The following is a 17,593-nucleotide window of genomic DNA, read 5'->3' as shown; positions in this document are numbered from 1 at the left end:
GTTTGAGTATGTTGAAGAGCAGAAAGTTCCTCCTCCATTGCCTGCCGCCAATCAGGTAAACTGAGAGCTTCTTGGACATTGTTAGGTATGGAAATAGAGGATAAAAGGGAAACAAACTGGCGATGTGATGTAGAAAGACGAGATAATGAAACGAAAATGAAAATGGGATGGAGGGTAGAACTGCGTTTACCTTTCCGTAAGGCAATGGGTAGATCAAGGTTTGAGGGTTCAACAATAGGAGCCATGAGAGGATCCGCAGATGAGGTAGAAGCTGGAGGAGGGGCCGGTACCGTTCGACGTGTATACACTTGCCGGATTGGTGGACGTTCAGTGGTGATCTGCATGGGATGAGGTGATGAGTCTACTCCAACAACAACATCTGGAACTGGATCACTGACAGGGAGAGGAAGAGGAAGTGCGGGTGGAGACGAGGGTGCTTCAGGACTTGACAAGAAGGGGACTGACTCAAAAAATGTGACATCAGGACAGACATAGCACTTCCGGGTAATGGGATTATAACACTTGTACCCTTTCTGAGTCCGTGAGTAGCCAAGGAAGACACATTTAATTGAGTGTGCATCTAGCTTGTCTATTCCAGGGCTCAGATTGTGGACAAAGCACACACAACCAAAGACACGAGGAATTAATGGGAATGGAGATAAAGTGGGAAACAAGATAGAGAAGGGGGACCGACCATGAAGAATGAAGGAGGGCATCCGATTAATGAGAAAACATGCAGTGAGTACAGCATCACTCCAAAAACGTTTAGGAACATTCATGTGGTGAAGAATAGACCGAGCAGTTTCAAGAAGCTGACGGTTCTTCCGTTCAGCTACCCCATTTTGTTGAGGGGTGTATGCACATGATGTCTGATGAATAATGCCATGCTGTTCTAAATACTGTTGAAATGAAGTAAGAAAGTATTCACGACCATTATCTGAACGGAGAATTTTGATTGGAACACCAAATTGTGTGCGTATTTCAGCATGGAATTTTTGAAAAATAGAAAACAATTCACTTCTTTCTTTCATTAAGTAAATCCATGTCATTCTTGAACAATCATCAATAAAGGAGACAAAATACTTGTACCCATTATAAGACTCTATTTTGATTGGACCCCAAACATCTGAATGAACCAAAGAAAAAGGACTCAACATACGACTCTCAACTCTTGGACTGAAGGACACACGACGTGTTTCCCAAACTGACATGACTCACATTGCAAAACTGACAAATGACTCAATGACGGGACCAAAATCTTGAGAGCCTTGAGAGATGGATGTCCCAGTCGGCAATGCCATTGTAGAGGAGTAAGCGAAGTCTGAAGAGCAATTGAAGATCCACCACCGTCAAGATAGTACAGTCCACCAGCTACATGCCCCCCACCAATCTTCTTCCCCGTCTTGAGATCCTGAAAAACACAGGTGGAAGGAAAGAAGGTAACGGAACAGTTAAGAGCTTTGGTTATTTTACTAACAGACATAAGATTGAATGGAAACTTAGGGACATATAAAACAGATGATAAGGGCACAGAAGCCATGTCAATATTACCAACACCACATATGGGAGATGAGGACCCATTGGCAAGTGTAACAGTTTGTGATGTGGAGGTTTCAGAGAGAGAAGAGAACACACCTGGAGTCCCGGTCATATGATCTGAGGCTCCAGAGTCAATAATCCAGGGAGAGGTTTTAGATGACATGCAAGCAATACCTGATTGGGCAAGTGTGGCAGTGGTATGTTGTGAAGTAGTTTGAAGGAACCGTTCATACTCATCACGCGGTACGCTCACCATTTCCCTCCCAGAGGTAGATGTAGATGTGGGATGAGTTCGGTCTGCCGGTTTACTGTCACTGATATCAACCTCACCCGCTACAGCATGATTAGCCCATTTAGAGGGAGGGCCATGTAGATCATAACAGAAATTCACTGTGTGTCGCTCTCTACCACAATGAGTGCATTTCCTTGTAGAGTTATTCTTCCCTCTGCCACGACCTCCCCCTGAGTCACGACCACCCCGACTAATCATGGAACTGCCACGGCCTCCTCGGGGAGCATGACCTCCCCCTCTTGTACTATATCCAACCCCTCGAGCTGTCACAAGTGCTGATCTATCAGACTGTGTGGAGTTCTCTGTCTGTCCCAAAGAGATTCTACGAAGCCTTGAGAATACTTCCTCAAGTGTAGGAAGAGTAGAGTCTCCCAATATTTGGGCTCTAACTGGTTCATATTCCGACTTCAGCCCCACTAAAAATCGTGTAACATCTAGTTGCTCCCTTTGCTGTTGCTGAACTTTAATATCTGGAGTAAGGGGGTGATAGACATTGAGTTCATTCCTTATATTCTTCATGTTGGCATAGTACTCTTCTAGTGTTTTGGTTCCTTGTAAATCAAAATACTACTGATAAAGCTGATACAGTCTTGTTGTGTTATCTTGTCCAGAATATAGCTTCTTAGCATGCTCCCATATATCCTTAGTCGTATCAAGAAACATGAAGTTGGCACTAATTTTAGGTTCCATACTATTCCACAGCCAAGTCATGATTTGAGCATCTTCTTGCTCCCAATCATCAAACCCTGGAGAGTCCTCCGATGGCTTTTCATCTCTTACATGCTTTACTTTCTTCTTTGCCTTGAGAAACACTTCCACTGATTTGGCCCATGGAACATAGTTCTCCCCATTCAGCTTAATTGAGGTCATTTGTACCCCTAGGTAGTCGGAGGAAATTACCACATTAGGTTTCTGATCATTGTAGCCATCTCCTATTGCTGCCATTGTACTCTTTCACAGTTGCCTCTAACCTTACTTCTCAGCTACAAGCTGATTGATGTTGTTCACAGTTTGATACTTCAGCACCTATTGCAGCCCCTAAACACAACAGTGGGAGCACACACTTGTTCTTCTTTACACTACTGCTGACTTCACACACCTACGACCCACATAAGCATCACAAGCACCACAACACAACAGTAGGCCCTCTTACAACCACTCAATAAAAAAAATTGCGCATCACAAGCACCACAACACAGTCAAACTGCTACACCCAGTTCAGATTTGTTTAACACACTTAAGAGGGCATTACACGACCACAAGGAGCTTGGCAAGGTCACTGCATTCCACCTTACACCACTCGGCCACCTACAGCAGCCCTAACACCACTCAACAACTCACAGCAGCCCTACACCATTCGGCTACTGCACACACAACCCTTTTTAGGGCAACAATGAACCTAGTTCTCTAGGTTCTAATCAGTACTAACTGATTCTTGAAGGGTTCCTACCCAGAAATACCAGCAACACAAGAGGACTAAATAACCAACCTTCCTTTGAGAGTATCAGCCAACCATTCACTGCTGAAATCACCTTCCTTGATGAAGAAAACTGTGCACAGCAGAGAGCAACGAACTGTGATGTCTCAGACCTAGGGCGAACCAGCTCTCTCCATTAACCAACTAGAAACGAAGAGGAGGGTGTCACGAACACAGCTGAGATGCTTTGCAAGCGGAAGCAGGTCAGAAACCTTGCTCTGATACCATGTTTTGGAGCAGCTACAGTAGTCCGAACCAGTGAAGAAGGAAGAAGAAGATGAGGAAGAAGACAAGAGAAAGAGAGAACATGAGGGTTTAGTCGAACTGATTAGTATCCCATTCAGTCGACCCCCTTGTGTTTATTAGGTTCTAATTACACTTACAAAGACTAAACTCCCCTCACTTAAGTGTGGGGCAGAGTACTCTAATAAAACAGCCACATAAGCAAAGTACTTAACTGACATAAGATTACTAAATTACCCTTATTCGGCTCACTCTAACATAGATCATTTTAAGAGCATCTACCAGAGTCAAGGGGAGAGGAGCCCTTTCTCCCCATATGTTTAATGGAATGGAATGCCTGAAGCTATGGATGCAGCCTTAGAGGTTGAGTTTTCTCTAGAAGAAACCAGTGAAGTGGTATTTTCAATGGAAAGATCTAAAGCCCTAGACCGGATGGTTTCACCTTGGCTTTTTATCAAGAGTGTTGGGATCTTATCAAATGACCAAATGGTTTCTCCCTTCTTCTCCATTTGATGTTATGGATGCAGTTGTATGGGAAAGCACCAAGGATGCAGAGACATTCAGGAAATTTGTGGAAAGAAACATGGTGCTTGAGTTTCTTACAGAACTTAACCCTGAATTTGATATTACGAGGCAGAATATTCTGGCCAAGGATGAAATACACATTCAACACATTACAAAGGTTTCTCATGCTAGCATAGTACTCCTCAAGACTCTGATTACCCTGTTGCAGATTAAAGTATTCTTGATAAAGCTGATACACTCTAGTTGTGTTGTCTTGTCCCGAATACAGCTTCTTGGCACGGTCCCAAACCTCCTTGGTTGTATCGAGGAACATGAAATTCACATTAATCTTGGGTTCCATACTATTCCATAAATAGGTCATAATCTATGCATCCTCTTGTTCCCAATCACCATACTCGTGAGACTCAGTAGAGGGTTTTTCTTCCCTATTATGCTTCACTTTCTTCTTAGTTTTAAGAAAGACCTCTACAGATTTCGCCCTAGGTACATAGTTCTCCCCATTCAATTTGATAGAAGTCATCTGAACATTCAGGTAGTTGGTGGGAACCATCACACTAGTTTTGTTTTCGCTGTTATCTCCCATATCTGGGGGAAAAATCTTTAATTCACTTCTCACCATACTGCACTCAGCACCACCAGTCACTGAATTCTTCACTCTCCACACCACAACCCTACTATACGACTACCTGAATACTCACCACACTGCTTGCAACTCACCAACCATTTGATCCAAACTGAAATCCCTACAAAACCACCTATCTAATCACCAAACAACCGACCTGCACTCAACTGTCCACTGCATCACCTGAAACAGCCCACTTCTCATCATCGATTAGGGGGGGCTTCCTACAAATCACTGCAAACACCCATAAACCTACTGACTGGAGGCATAAAAACCTCCAAGGGGAAAGGGCAATCACTCCTTTTCAGCCACTTTCCCTATCTTCAACAGATGATGAAGAACAAATAAAAAATCCTAGGCCGAATGGCAAGAAAAGCAGAATTCTAGGCAGATTCGATTTTATCACAGTGGCTCTGATACCATGTTATAAATCTGATCTGCACTAGAATTCTGTTAGTCTTAGAGTTGAAGAAGTATTAGAGAGACTAGAAGGAGAAGAAGAAGAGAAGAGAATTCTGGTTCGAACTAGAGAGAATAATCTCTGTCTCTAGTCGGCCAGATTATATTTATATGTTTCTATCCAATTAACAAAAGACTACTGTGTCCCTACTTAAGTATGGGACACATCACTTAACATAACATTACACATCAGCTTTAAACATAAATATAAAGACTAAATACCCCTATACAATCGACACTAACAGAAGTCTTTTGGAAGACAATGGTGGAGAGGTTTACAAGGAAGTTCGCACTATGGAATAGGAATTATTTATCCATAGGTGGGACAATAACCCTAATAAGAGCAACTCTAGCAAACCTACCAGTCTATGTCCTAGTAAAGTGAGAAATAGAGGGGAATTTAGTAAAGTGGGAACCTGGGGATGATAAGAGGGATCACCTACTAAAGTATGAACAAGTCAGCAAAACAAAGGAAAAGGGAGGTTTAGGATTGGGGAATTTAGTTCACAGGAATACTTCTTTGTTAGGAAAGTGGCTTTAAATGTTTCCATTTGAAAGAGACAGGCTATGGCACAAAGTGATAGAAAACATTCATGGATTGATGAACAATGGTTAGATGCAAAGATAGCCCCCACAACTTCCTCATGCTCTCTCTCTGGAAAGCAATACAAGAGGTATATCCAATCTTTTTTAATTTCATCAAACTTGATGTGGGTTGTGGTTCTAAGGTGCTTTTTTGGGAAGATCTTTGGCTCGGTGATACTCCTCTGTGTTCTCTTTCAACTGAACTTTACTCAATTTCTAACTACAAGTTACAACCTATATCAAATTTCGTCACTTTTTCTCATTCTGGACTGAGTTGGGATTTTGGTTTCAAAAGGGGTTTGAAGGATAATGAGTGTGAGTCACTTATTTGTTTGCTTGATAAACTGAAGTCAGCTTTTTTGGTTCAATGTTTGGAGGACACTAGAGTTTGGTCTGCTTCATCTTATGGCACCTTTACCTATGCTTCTTTTTTGATACTCTCATGCAAACTCCTGCTGGGGGTGAGAATTTCCCGATGAAAGAGGTTTGGAGTAAGCCCATTCTACCAAAAATTCAAGCTCTTTGTTGGGAGGTTTTCTTGGGAAGGGGAACACCTGTGACATGCTTCAAATAAGGAGGTCAAATAAACGCCTCTCCCCTCATATGTGCATTCTTTGCTCTCCAGATGGTGAATCCCTACCGCAATTACTGATCCATTGCCCTTTTGTGTTCATTGTTTTGGAATCTTTTTGTTCTCTCTTTGGTTGCAAGTGGAGTACTCCCCAAGATGTAGAAAGCCTTTTCAACACAAACTTTCTAAGGCAGCCAACAAAAAGCAGATGGGTTATGTGGAAATCAGTTAGGGCAATGGTGGTGTGGACTATATGGGCAGAAAGGAATGCAAGAATGTTCAACAAGAAGTATAGGTCAAAAGAAGATCTAGTGGAGGCCATAAAGAAAAAAGTTGCACACTGGGTGAAATCACTTCGGCTCTTTCCAACTTCTCAATTACTAATATAATAAGATTGTGGAATGAAGTGACACACAATACTGAGAAGAAAGAAAGGCGGAGTGGAAGCCCCCAGGTCCCAAAAAAGTTAAGCTGAATCGGTGGTGTGATTAGAGATTCTCAAGCAAAGTATTGGCTATATACTCAACACCTTTAGGGGAAGGCAATTCTTTAAAGGCTGAACTATTAGCTCTGCTACAAGGGTTAAAACTTGCCAAGCAAGCAGATCTTAAGAACTTGGGGATAGAAGTGAGTCAAAAATAGTGATATCATGGACCAATTCAAGCAGTAATGCTCCTTGTGTTTATAGACATCCACTAAGGGAGATGGTAAGCCTAGCAAGGGAACTCAATGCCTCATTCACATGGATCAGGAGAACTGTAAATGGGATGGCTGATTCTTTAGCCAAACAGGGAGTTTATAGGCACCAGCTCTTCTGGGCTTTATTGTAACAAGTTCTGGTGCAATGTCTGTGTTCTACTCTCTGTAATTATGTATCTAATTCTCTTAATTGAATAAAATTCTCATTTTTCTGATCAAAAAACAAATCTCCTATCCCTTTGTTTAATGTATTTGGAAATGGCTTTGCTTTCTTTTTGGTTGTTGGTGGAGCCCCCTTGCTAGTTTGGATAGGCTGTTTAGCCCATCCTTTCTGAGGAGAACCAAGGTGTATAAAGGCAGCAGTGATTTGGACAGTTTGGGAGGAGAGGAATATAAGAAGATTTGGGGAAAAAGAAAAGAATAAGGAGACGGTTATTGAGTTAGTAACCTCAAGAGTGGCGCATTGGGTGAAGACATTATATCTGTTTTCAGACTTCATAGTATAGGATTCCTTTAGGAATTGGGGGTCAATAGCTGGCTTTTTTCTCTAGGAAACAAAAAATCCGTTTGGTCACCCCCAATTGGTGATTGAAAAAAACTGAATTTTGATGGCAGTAGCTTGGGCAATCTTGGTCCTTCAAGAACTGGGGCTGTATTAAGGGAACAAGGGTAGTCCTTTGGAGTGGAAGATAAAGATTTGAGGTGGTCCCTTAGGAAGAAGTTGGAGGATGCTTTGTTTAAGGAGGGGATCAGTTGGAGAGAAAAATCTAGGCATAAGTGGATTAAGGAAGGAGACAACAATACTAAATTTTTTCATGCTTTGGCAAATGGTTGGAAAAGAAAGAATTTCATTTCTAAATTGGAGGTGAATGAAACCACCATTACCCAACAAAGTGATATTGAAAAGACTTGTGTGGATCACTTTAAATGTATCTTTAGAAGGCCTTTAAGGGAAAGGGTGTGGCTGGACAGATTAGAGTAGCCAAGACTCTCGGAAGATCTTAAGATGTGGGTGGAGAGGAGTTTTGATTTGGAAGAGATCAGAGAAGCAATTTTCTCTGTCGATAGATCTAAAGCTCCTGGGTCGGATGGTTTCACAATGGTTTTTTATCAGGACTATTGAGAGATCCTAAAAAATGATATCCAAGAAGTCTCCAATGAATTTTTCAGGAAGGATGTGATTAATCCTAGCTTAAACTCCACTTTCATTGCCTTAATTCCAAAGGATGATGTTGTTCACCCTAAGGACTTTAGACCCATCAGCTTGGTGAATAGCCTCTACAAAATTATTGCAAAAGTGCTTTCTCGTAGAATAAGGCATGTTCTCCCTTCCATTGTTTCCCCAAATCAAGGGGCTTTTGTGAAAGACAAACAAATAATTGATCATACTCTTATAGCCAATGAAAGTGTAGAAGAAATGAAAAATGTGGGGAAAAAAGGCTTTGTTTGTAAACTAGGTTTTGAGAAGGCCTAGATTGGGACAGCCTCTTAGAGATCATGACGAGTTTTGGGTTTGGAGACAAATGTGTAAATTAGACAAGGACTTGACACTATTCTATTTTGGTGAATGGGGGAGTTGTTGATCACTTCCAGGCTCTCGGAGGAATTAGACAAGGGGACCCTCTTTCTCCATTCCTTTTCACCTTGATTGCTGATGTTCTTGGAAGACTAATCTCTAGGGCGGATTCCAGAAGCTTGGTGAAGGGTTGGAGAGTGGGTAGAGAGAGTGTGCCAATCAACCATTTCTATGAAGAGGGTGACTGGAGGTGGACACAAAATCTAAAGTTGGTGGTTCAATTATTTGAGAGATTGTCAAACTTGAAGGTGAACCTTGAGAAAAGTTGCACTGCAGGGATTAACATGGATCAGAGGGAGATATCTGATATTGTTGAAATCTTAGGTTGTGGGGTGGCTCAGTGGCCTTTGGTTTATCTGGGGCTTCCTTTGGGTGATAATCCAAGATGTGCTAGTTTCTAGAACCCTGTGTTGAGAGATTCACTAAAAGGTTGGCATAGCTAATCTGCCTGTGTGCTATCTTTCAATGTTCAAAATTCCTAAAGATGTGAGTGGAAAATTGGAAAAAATAATGAGGGACTTTTTTGTGGAAGCCTGGTGAGGAGAAGAAAGATCATAGGGTTAGGTGGGAGGTAGTGAGTAGGAGCAAAAAATTTGGAGGTCTTGGTGTTGGAAACATTCAGAAAATGAACATTTTTCTTTTAGGGAAATGGTTATGGAGACTGCTAGCTGAAAAGGACAAATTATGGGCAAAGGTGATTATTAGCATTCATGGGCTTGCAGCTAATGGATGGGATGTTGGACTGTGGAACAGGGCAACAAGAGCTTCTCCATGGAAATCAATCTATGGTATCCTTCCGATCTTCCTTCCCCTTGTCAGATACAACCTTTGCTCAGGTAATCTTGTCAAAATCTTGGAACATGTGTGATTGGGTGACCTCCCGTTGAAAGAACAATTTCCCTCCCTTTTTAGACTTTTTACTTTTAAGAATGAACTTGTATCTTCCTTTTTGTTACCTTCTAGCTCAGCTTCAGGCTTTGCATGGAATCTGGGGTTTAGAAGGAGTCTTAAGGAGGCTGAATTGAGTAGTGTTTCAGTTTTACTTAACCACTTGGATGGGGTATTCTTGAACCCTTTAGAGTCAGATGGTAGGATTTAGTGTATTGATCCTTCTGGTTGCTTTTCATGTGCTTCCTTCTTTTCAGCTTTATCCAACCTTCTTCTAATGATTCTATGGTGACCTTTCCGGTGAAGGAGGTCTGGAATAAGCCTATTCCTCCTAGGATAAGTGATTTTTGTTGGGAAGTTTTCTTGGGTAGAATTAATACTTGTGATCTTCTCCAAAAAAAGAGACAAATTGGTGCCTCTCCCCAAATTGGTGCATCCTTTGCAAGGCTAACGGTGAGACTAGTTACCACTTATTAATTCCATGCCCTTTTGCTCTTTATATTTGGGAATGGTTTCTTTCTTTGTTTGGGTGCAGGTGGAACCCCTTGGCCAAATGTTCAAGGCTCGTTTGCTTCTTCCTTCGTTAACTTGAGAAAGAGGAGGGTAAGAACCCTTTGGAGGTGTACAAGAGCGGCAATATGCTGGACAATATGGGAAGAAAAGAATCAAAGAATTTCCTCTGACAAGGAAAGGAGCAGAGAAGCTATCACTGAAGCCATCACTATCAGAGTTATCCATTGGGTTAAATCCTTGAGAAGCTTTGATGACATTCCCACAAATCACTTGCTTAGAAAGTGGAAGGAGGTGGCTGATTCTTCTCTTCCAAGAGCTGTTATTAGGCTAATTTGGGGTCCCACCTCCTAGTGGGTTTTTTAAACTGAATTTAGATGGTAGCAGTGAGGGGAATCCGGGCCCTTCAGGTATTGGAGGTGTTTTTCGGAATGAGGAGGGAGGTGTTATTGCCCTTACTTGGGACCAATAGGTGCAGGAGACTCCTTGAGGGCAGAAATCCTGGTTGTGGTGGAAGGGATCCAAAAAAGCAAAGGAACTGAATATAAGAAAGTTGATCATAGAAGGGGATCCAAAGCTGGTTGTTAGCTGGCTGCAGAAAGACGAAACTGGTTGGTAGAAATTTGCTAATGAAAAGAGGAAGTCTAAATTTAACTCAGGATATAGAGATCAAGTTGCAGTGGGTTAAAAGGAGTGCAAATGCTTTTGCCGATGTCTTGGCAAAGCAAGGAGTGGGAAGGGATCAACTTTTCTGGGCTGTTCCGTAATTGTTGTCCTCTATTATCATCTTGGAGAGAGTTAAGAGAGTTTATCTCTCTCCTGGATGCTCTCTTGTATCTTGCTCACTTTTAATGAAATTTCTGGTTATTGATCAATATATATATATATATATATATATATATATATATATGTTTTATTCGGGTCCAATTGAACAAGGTGACTAAGGGCAGAACTTTTGGCTGCAGTTTTTGGGGTACAAAAAGCTAAAGAGGTGGGGTTTACAAGGTTAGTTATTGAAGGAGATTCAAATATAGTAATTGAGTGGAGTAGAAAGAAAAAGGGGTGATTTGGCAATAGAGAAATGAATTCAGGCACTTCAAATGGTTGTCAAGAAACGCGAACATTCTAGTAAGTTGGGTAAGGTCTGCTAATGGCTTAGCGGATGATTTATCTAAGCAAGGAGTTCATATAAAGCAAATATATTGGGCCCAATTGTAATAGGACGGTGGAGTTCTGCTGATGTAAAGGATTTTTGCCTACACAACTTCTTGTTGTAACCTCTTTCCTCTTTTGCTTTTGTTAATAAAATCCTTTCTGTGTTGCTGATAAAAAAAAATTGCACTTGTTTTATCTTATGCTAGAAGTGGTGAGTTATCCGAATGCCTTAGAGTGATTCTAGAAAACCACCCCCCCAAATTTCCCTCTCTTCTTTCTCTCTTATCTTCTCTATAATTCAGCAAGTAGCTAATACAACCATTAATAGTGCACAGTTTTCAGACATTTGTAAATATATATTTACCAAACAGGGGCTTGTAAAAATACTAAAAAATGCTCATGATTTAGGAATTATGGATTATTTTCAATCATTTTTTACTATTCAATTTTCAGAACTTAAAATTATTTTTCAGTATTAAGTTTTCAGTTAACCAGATGGGCCCTAGTACAGAAGATATTATTTCTGGTTTATATACATTGTAAACAAAGTTGAACTCAACCTGGCCCCAATAAGTCCAAGTCCATGTGACCCAAAATAGAGTGACTTATGATCTACAATCAAGACCCTGAGCAGAGTCAGGCTTAGGACCTAACATCAGGCAATGTTACAACCTGAGTGGCTGACTGCATGGTCCTCGAGCTTGGATGTGAGTTGGCATCCAACCCAAATGAACCACATTAGTTGCAGCCTTACTCATGTGGCAATGAAGAAAAGCAGTATTCAACTTAAGAGTAAAACAAACAGGGTACTGAAAACTGAACAAGTTGTATAAGTAGCAATCAAAAAAAAAAACATTAAATACATAGGTTAGCTGCATACCTTTAGTTCTTGTTGTAAAATCTAGAAATGGTGTAGTGCATTCCAATTTCTGCAGCCACATTCCATTACAACCACTCTGACATTTTCAGTAGACAATACAGTGATTAACATTGATCAAACTCAATAAATTTTTTCCCCTTATTTGGGGGAGGGGTTACACAAAAAACAAGAGGAGTCATAAATGCTACCTCTAAAAACCACAAGAAAAAGCCACCATCCTTCTCAGGATAAGATTGAGTTCAGGACTACATATTCACAAAGTTTGGCTTAATGCAAGATAAAGAGAACAGATCCACAAACCAACCTGCATTTCAGTAAGGTAATTAGTAAGATGAATCAAATCCCTTCTACCTACTGTTAAGGTTCTTAAGAAACTTGAGTGTTTTAATTAAATTTCATTGAATTCAAATATTTAACAAATTTATTTGTTTTGCTTTTTCTTTTTTTACTGTAAAGTAGCTTTTCCCACTATTAGTAGTCTTTTTGTCCTTTCTTTGGTTGTACCTTTTTTGTATTTTTGTCTTTTTTATCAATAACTGAAATTCATTAAATTTACAAAAGAACAATTACAGGATTGGCTTGTATTTTTGTCTTTTGTTGAAAGTCTTCTTGCAGATTTATCTCTTTGCCCAACTTGGTGTCTCCTGTCTAAGTAAGAGAGAAACCTTTGATCCCATATTTCCTAGAGTTGATAATGTTAAGATGTGTTTTTGTAATTTTCCTATTGTAACATATGTTAAGATGTGGGGTTGGTATTTGTCTTGGGCTAGTGGTGAAGAAAGATGAAAATTAAGACGGAGATGGAATCATGGTATATCAGAGGATTTGAGAGAAGAAAGATGAAGGATGTCGAATTTGTTGTAGATTCTCCTTGTTGAATAGGCAATGCTTGACAAATAATCAAGAGAATCGTTAGGGACAACCTTAGGGAAGTTTGGGGCTCTAAATTGTAATTTGAGAAATTTATATCGAATTGTCTATGGGTGAATCATAATACTTTAATTTGTGTGTTTATGTGGAGGTGTTGCCTTAACAACTAGTTAGGTTGTCTCATTTTTTCCTTCTAATGAAACTTTATTTTTACTATCAAAAAAAAAAATCCTGTTTCACCATTCCATTCTGTTCAGTGCCACATATATTGTCAAATTATGGGCACTTAAATCATTTCTTACTACTTCCATCCATGTCATTTTCAGCCCACCCCTAGCTCTAGCCCCTTCAACTTGTAACAAATCGCTTCTTCTAACAGATGTTTAGATGGACTTACACGCACATGACATGACATGAAAGTTATCGTTTCTGATAAAAAAAATGCACATGACATGACCAAACCACCATAGAGTTTTTCATTTTATCACCTAGGGGAAGCTACCCCTAGGTGTTCTTCCATATGACTTCATTTGTGACCCAATCCTTTCTAGTTTTACAACTCGCCCATCTAAGCTTACATATTTCTACCACATTCATTTTTTGGACATGTTTCTTAACTACCCGATACTCTTCTCTATAGTCTATACAACATAGCTGGCCTTACGACTATTTTATAGAATTTTCCTTTTAGCCAAAGTGGTATTCGCCCATCACATAACAGTCTAGATGCACCCCTCTATTTTGCCCATCTTGCTCCAATTCTGTGACCAAGGTTTAAAACATTGACACACATGATACCAAAAAAATGTGTATTGATGTTTTAAAATGCGAAGGTGTGTTGTGAGGCATTCCACTACCTAGAGGCATGAGGCGTAGTTCAAAACGTAAGAGGCGTAAGCCTCCCAAACACAAGGAGTCGTAAACATCCTTAAGAGGAATGGGTGAGGAGGAAGGAAGAGGAGGAAGGGGAGGAGGAAGAACAGGAAGGGGGATTTCATTTTTCTTTATTTTTAATAAAAATATTTTATATTAAAAAGAATGAAGATGCATAACACTAGTTGAAAGAGGGGAGGGGTCTTGTCGAAGCAGAGGCAAGTGAGCAAAGTAGTGAAAAGGGGGGGTTGGGGGGTCTAAGGCACATGAGGCGTATGCCTCTAGCACGCCTCATGAAAAAAGTGTATGAGGCGTATGCCTCAGAGATGTCAGCACCTTTGGCATACCCATTAGGGCATTTTGGGGACGCCTCTTGTATCATGTGTTTCAAGCAATCAATACTTTTTTCCTTTTTTTCATTTTGATATTTATAGATGAGTTTGTTAGGATGAATATTAACAATTGAAACTGTTAAGATCCCCTAACTCTCAGTATTTCAAATATCAATAACCTTTGATAACAATATGATATGCATGATACCATGTATACATATTGGTGCTTTAAACCTTAACTACGAGCTGTGGAATGTTTTGAAAATCATAATCGTATCATAAATCATTAAAAAAAAGTTAAATCAAATCGAATCGTGAATCATAAGATTTATTCTATTTTTAAAAACTTGTCAAAAAATTAAATATAGATATGCTAAAAGGAAAAATATAAATAGAAAATTGATTCTATTACTTTTTTAATCCATATCCACCATGTATGTACTTAAAACAATAGAATTTACAACTTATACAATAGAAGTCTAAAATGACATAATCAAGTTTGACTTGAAAGTCAAATAATCCACATACAATGGCTTTATATCCTACATAAGATGGAAAATAAACTCAGTAGATGGTCTTAAATAACATAAATAAATCAACTTCTAGTAAGTTCATAAAAACAAGTTGCCCCTGGCAAGACTTAATATAAACAAAACAAAATGACAAAGTAGAGAACTAATTCTTAATTGAATTGACTTGAATCACAATGAATCCCATGAATTGTATAAATATAAGATTTATGAATCAAAACATAGGATTCAAACAAAAATCGTAAGACTTTTGCTGGAAAGGATTCAAACATAAGATTTGAATCAAAAGCCTTGGGATTCATGATTCAAATCATGAATCATATTGTAAATCATAAGATTTTGACAACAATAGCTGTATCTTCCTCAATCTACCCTTTATGATTTCTTGGATGTATAAGATTCAATTTTATTAATAGTTTTATTGTCATATCAGGAAAGGGGTAAAATCATGTGGAGGTGTGCAAGAGCTGCATTGATATGGACAATTTGGGAAGAAAGGAATGCTATAACTTTTTCGGAGAAGGAAAGGAACCTTCAAGAGATTAAGGACTGTGTCTTGGCTAGGGTGATTCAATGGCTGAAATCTTTGGACTTGTTCCACCAATTCTTTAATGACGTTTGGAGGAATTGGGCGGCAGTGGCAAGTTGTTCCACTTCCAAGACTAAAGTGAGAACAAGCTGGTCATCACCTCCTGCAGGTTTCTTGAAGTTGAATTCTGATGAAAGCAGTCTAGGAAACCCAGGCCCTTCTGGGTTAGGTGGGGTATTGAGGAATGAAGTCAGGAATGTGATACTTATCTTCTCAGGTATTTTAGGAGTGGGAGACTCTACTAGAGCAGAAATGCTTGCTACCCTGCAAGGTGTACAGTTTGCAGCTCAATGAAGGGTGGAACGACTAATAGTTGAAGGTGACTCAAAGGTTGTAATAAGCTGGTTGCAGAACCCAGAGTCAGTAGTTTGGTGCTTCAGGAATGAAATTAAAAAGTTTAAGATGCTGACAAGAAACATGGACCTAAGAATACAATGGGTGGGGAGATCGGCAAATGCTATGGCGGACTGTCTAGCCAAGCAAGGGGCAGCTAGGGAAGTTTTGTATTGGGCACAACTGTAACTTATTGCTTTTGTTTTGTTCTGCAGTGGAGAGATCGCAACTCACGCCTCTCCAAGGACTGCTTATATGTGCTAATATTTCCAAATTAATAAAAGGTTCATTTATTTATCAACAAAAACAAATAGTTTTATTGTCTAAACTGAATTATATCCCCACCACCTATTTCGCGTAGGAATTTTGACAGTTAGTCTAAGTTCTCCCCCAAAACTCAAATTAGACAGGTGACACCTTTGTTCCTTAAAACAAAGAAATATACGCTTAATCTGCAGAGGTTTACAAACCATTCAATGTTGCAATATCCAAAATCGCCATTCATGGTTAGGATATGGATAAATTTTAAAAAGAAAAAAAAAATAGAGGCAAGATATTAGTAGTAAAACTAAATTTAGTTTCCACACTGAAAATAAGGGAAGATACGGAAAATAAATTTTCCGAAGCCAAATAACTGCGTAATAAACTTTCAAATGAAACCGTGTAAATTGGGAACGCATTCACCCATTAAGCAAACTAAATCATAAATCCGTAAAAACAGAACCAAACGGCAAAAAATTCGGAATAAGCAAATGCACATCAAAAGCAATAAGCGAATCCAATAAAGACTGTTACCTCAATTCAGGGCAGGAATTCTCCCAAGAGAAAATACTCTTGACTGACGAGAGAATTGACTGAAGAATAGAAAATCAGATGCAATTTAGAATGTTTACGTAATTGGATCTCTCGATTGGAAGGCGAGTCTGGAGAGAGGGGGAGAGAGAGAGAGAGAGGGGTCAAAGATCAATAGATGGAGAAAAACAGGAACCCTAGAGAGAAACCTCAGTCCTCTTCTCTTTCTCGTCTCCTCTGAGAAAAGGAGAGCAAGTAATAACTAAGACATGACACGAAAAGGAACTGGGAAGATGGTTTAGCTTTGGCCTAGTATTTGTTTGTAGTAACTGATGGCACATGCTCGGCAGTTCGGCCTCTGGGCTCTGGCCGTGGCCGTCGTTTCGTTCCCGTAGGCCGTAGCCCAAATGAAATAAAGAAAAGGTTGAATAGAAACGGCCCGCGTGGCGTTATGGAATGAGACAAATTCAATGGTTGATTGGCTGAAGCTGGAGTCAGAGATCCTGTCCAGACCCATTTAATTGGTATGTAGATTTGGATTCTGGGCCTAGTGTTAAAGCTTTAGGAGGCGTCAGAAACTGCATGGATAAAACCTCCTGGATCTTTTTAGAAGTATCCATTTATTCGAATCCGAAGTTGATCTGTTGAACCCGGTCAGGGGTGGTAAATGAGTGGGTTGGGTTGGGTTAGGTGAGGGTTGAGTATTAACCCACCCATACTGACCCTCTAACCCATTGACCCACCTTGACCCACCCTGACCACTTTAGTGTATGTATCAAAACATAAAAAATGATAAAAATTTTAAAAAATCTTTTTAAATTTAAAATAAAAATGCTCAAAACACTAAAAATGATAAATATATTTCATGTAAAACATAAATAATAATAATTAAATGAAAGTATCATTGCACATAAAAAAACAGAGAATTGTATAAAACATACAAAATTACAAGAAAATGCAGAAATTTAGAAAATTATAAAGTTGAAAAATCAAAATAAAAAAAATGTAAAAATTATAGAAAACAAACACAAAAATCGCAAATAAATAACAAAAAATACAAGAAATATATAAATTGCAAAAAAAAAGACAACATAAATTATCAAACATTACAAATTATAGAAAACACTAAAATGCAAAGAAAATACATAAAATGGAAAAAATCACAGGAAAAACAACAAAGAATTATAATCAAGCAAATAAATGCAAATAAATGACAAAATGTACAAGAAAAGCAAATGTAAAAAACGTATGGA

At 39.3% G+C, this 17,593-nt stretch overlaps 1 protein-coding gene across 3 annotated transcripts in view; it reads right to left on the bottom strand.

Annotated features, from left to right (window-relative positions):
• Positions 1–16,766, bottom strand: part of LOC148867354 (uncharacterized) — an 84,390-nt gene extending 67,624 nt beyond the window's left edge. For all 3 annotated transcript variants that reach the window (XM_088980949.1, XM_088980951.1, XM_088980950.1), the window contains exons 1-3: positions 16,344–16,766; positions 12,210–12,325; positions 12,022–12,097 (exon numbers count right to left, since the gene is read on the bottom strand). The gene's annotated coding sequence lies outside the window, so the exon portion shown is untranslated. The remainder of the gene's footprint in view (positions 1–12,021; positions 12,098–12,209; positions 12,326–16,343) is intronic.
• Positions 16,767–17,593: the final 827 nt, after the last annotated feature.

The sequence above is a fragment of the Nelumbo lutea genome, chromosome 3 (assembly GCF_056320005.1).
Source record: "Nelumbo lutea isolate HS-2025 chromosome 3, American lotus-T2T, whole genome shotgun sequence".
NCBI classification, from domain to species: Eukaryota; Viridiplantae; Streptophyta; class Magnoliopsida; order Proteales; family Nelumbonaceae; genus Nelumbo; species Nelumbo lutea.
This window is presented reverse-complemented; position numbering and strand designations above follow the sequence as displayed.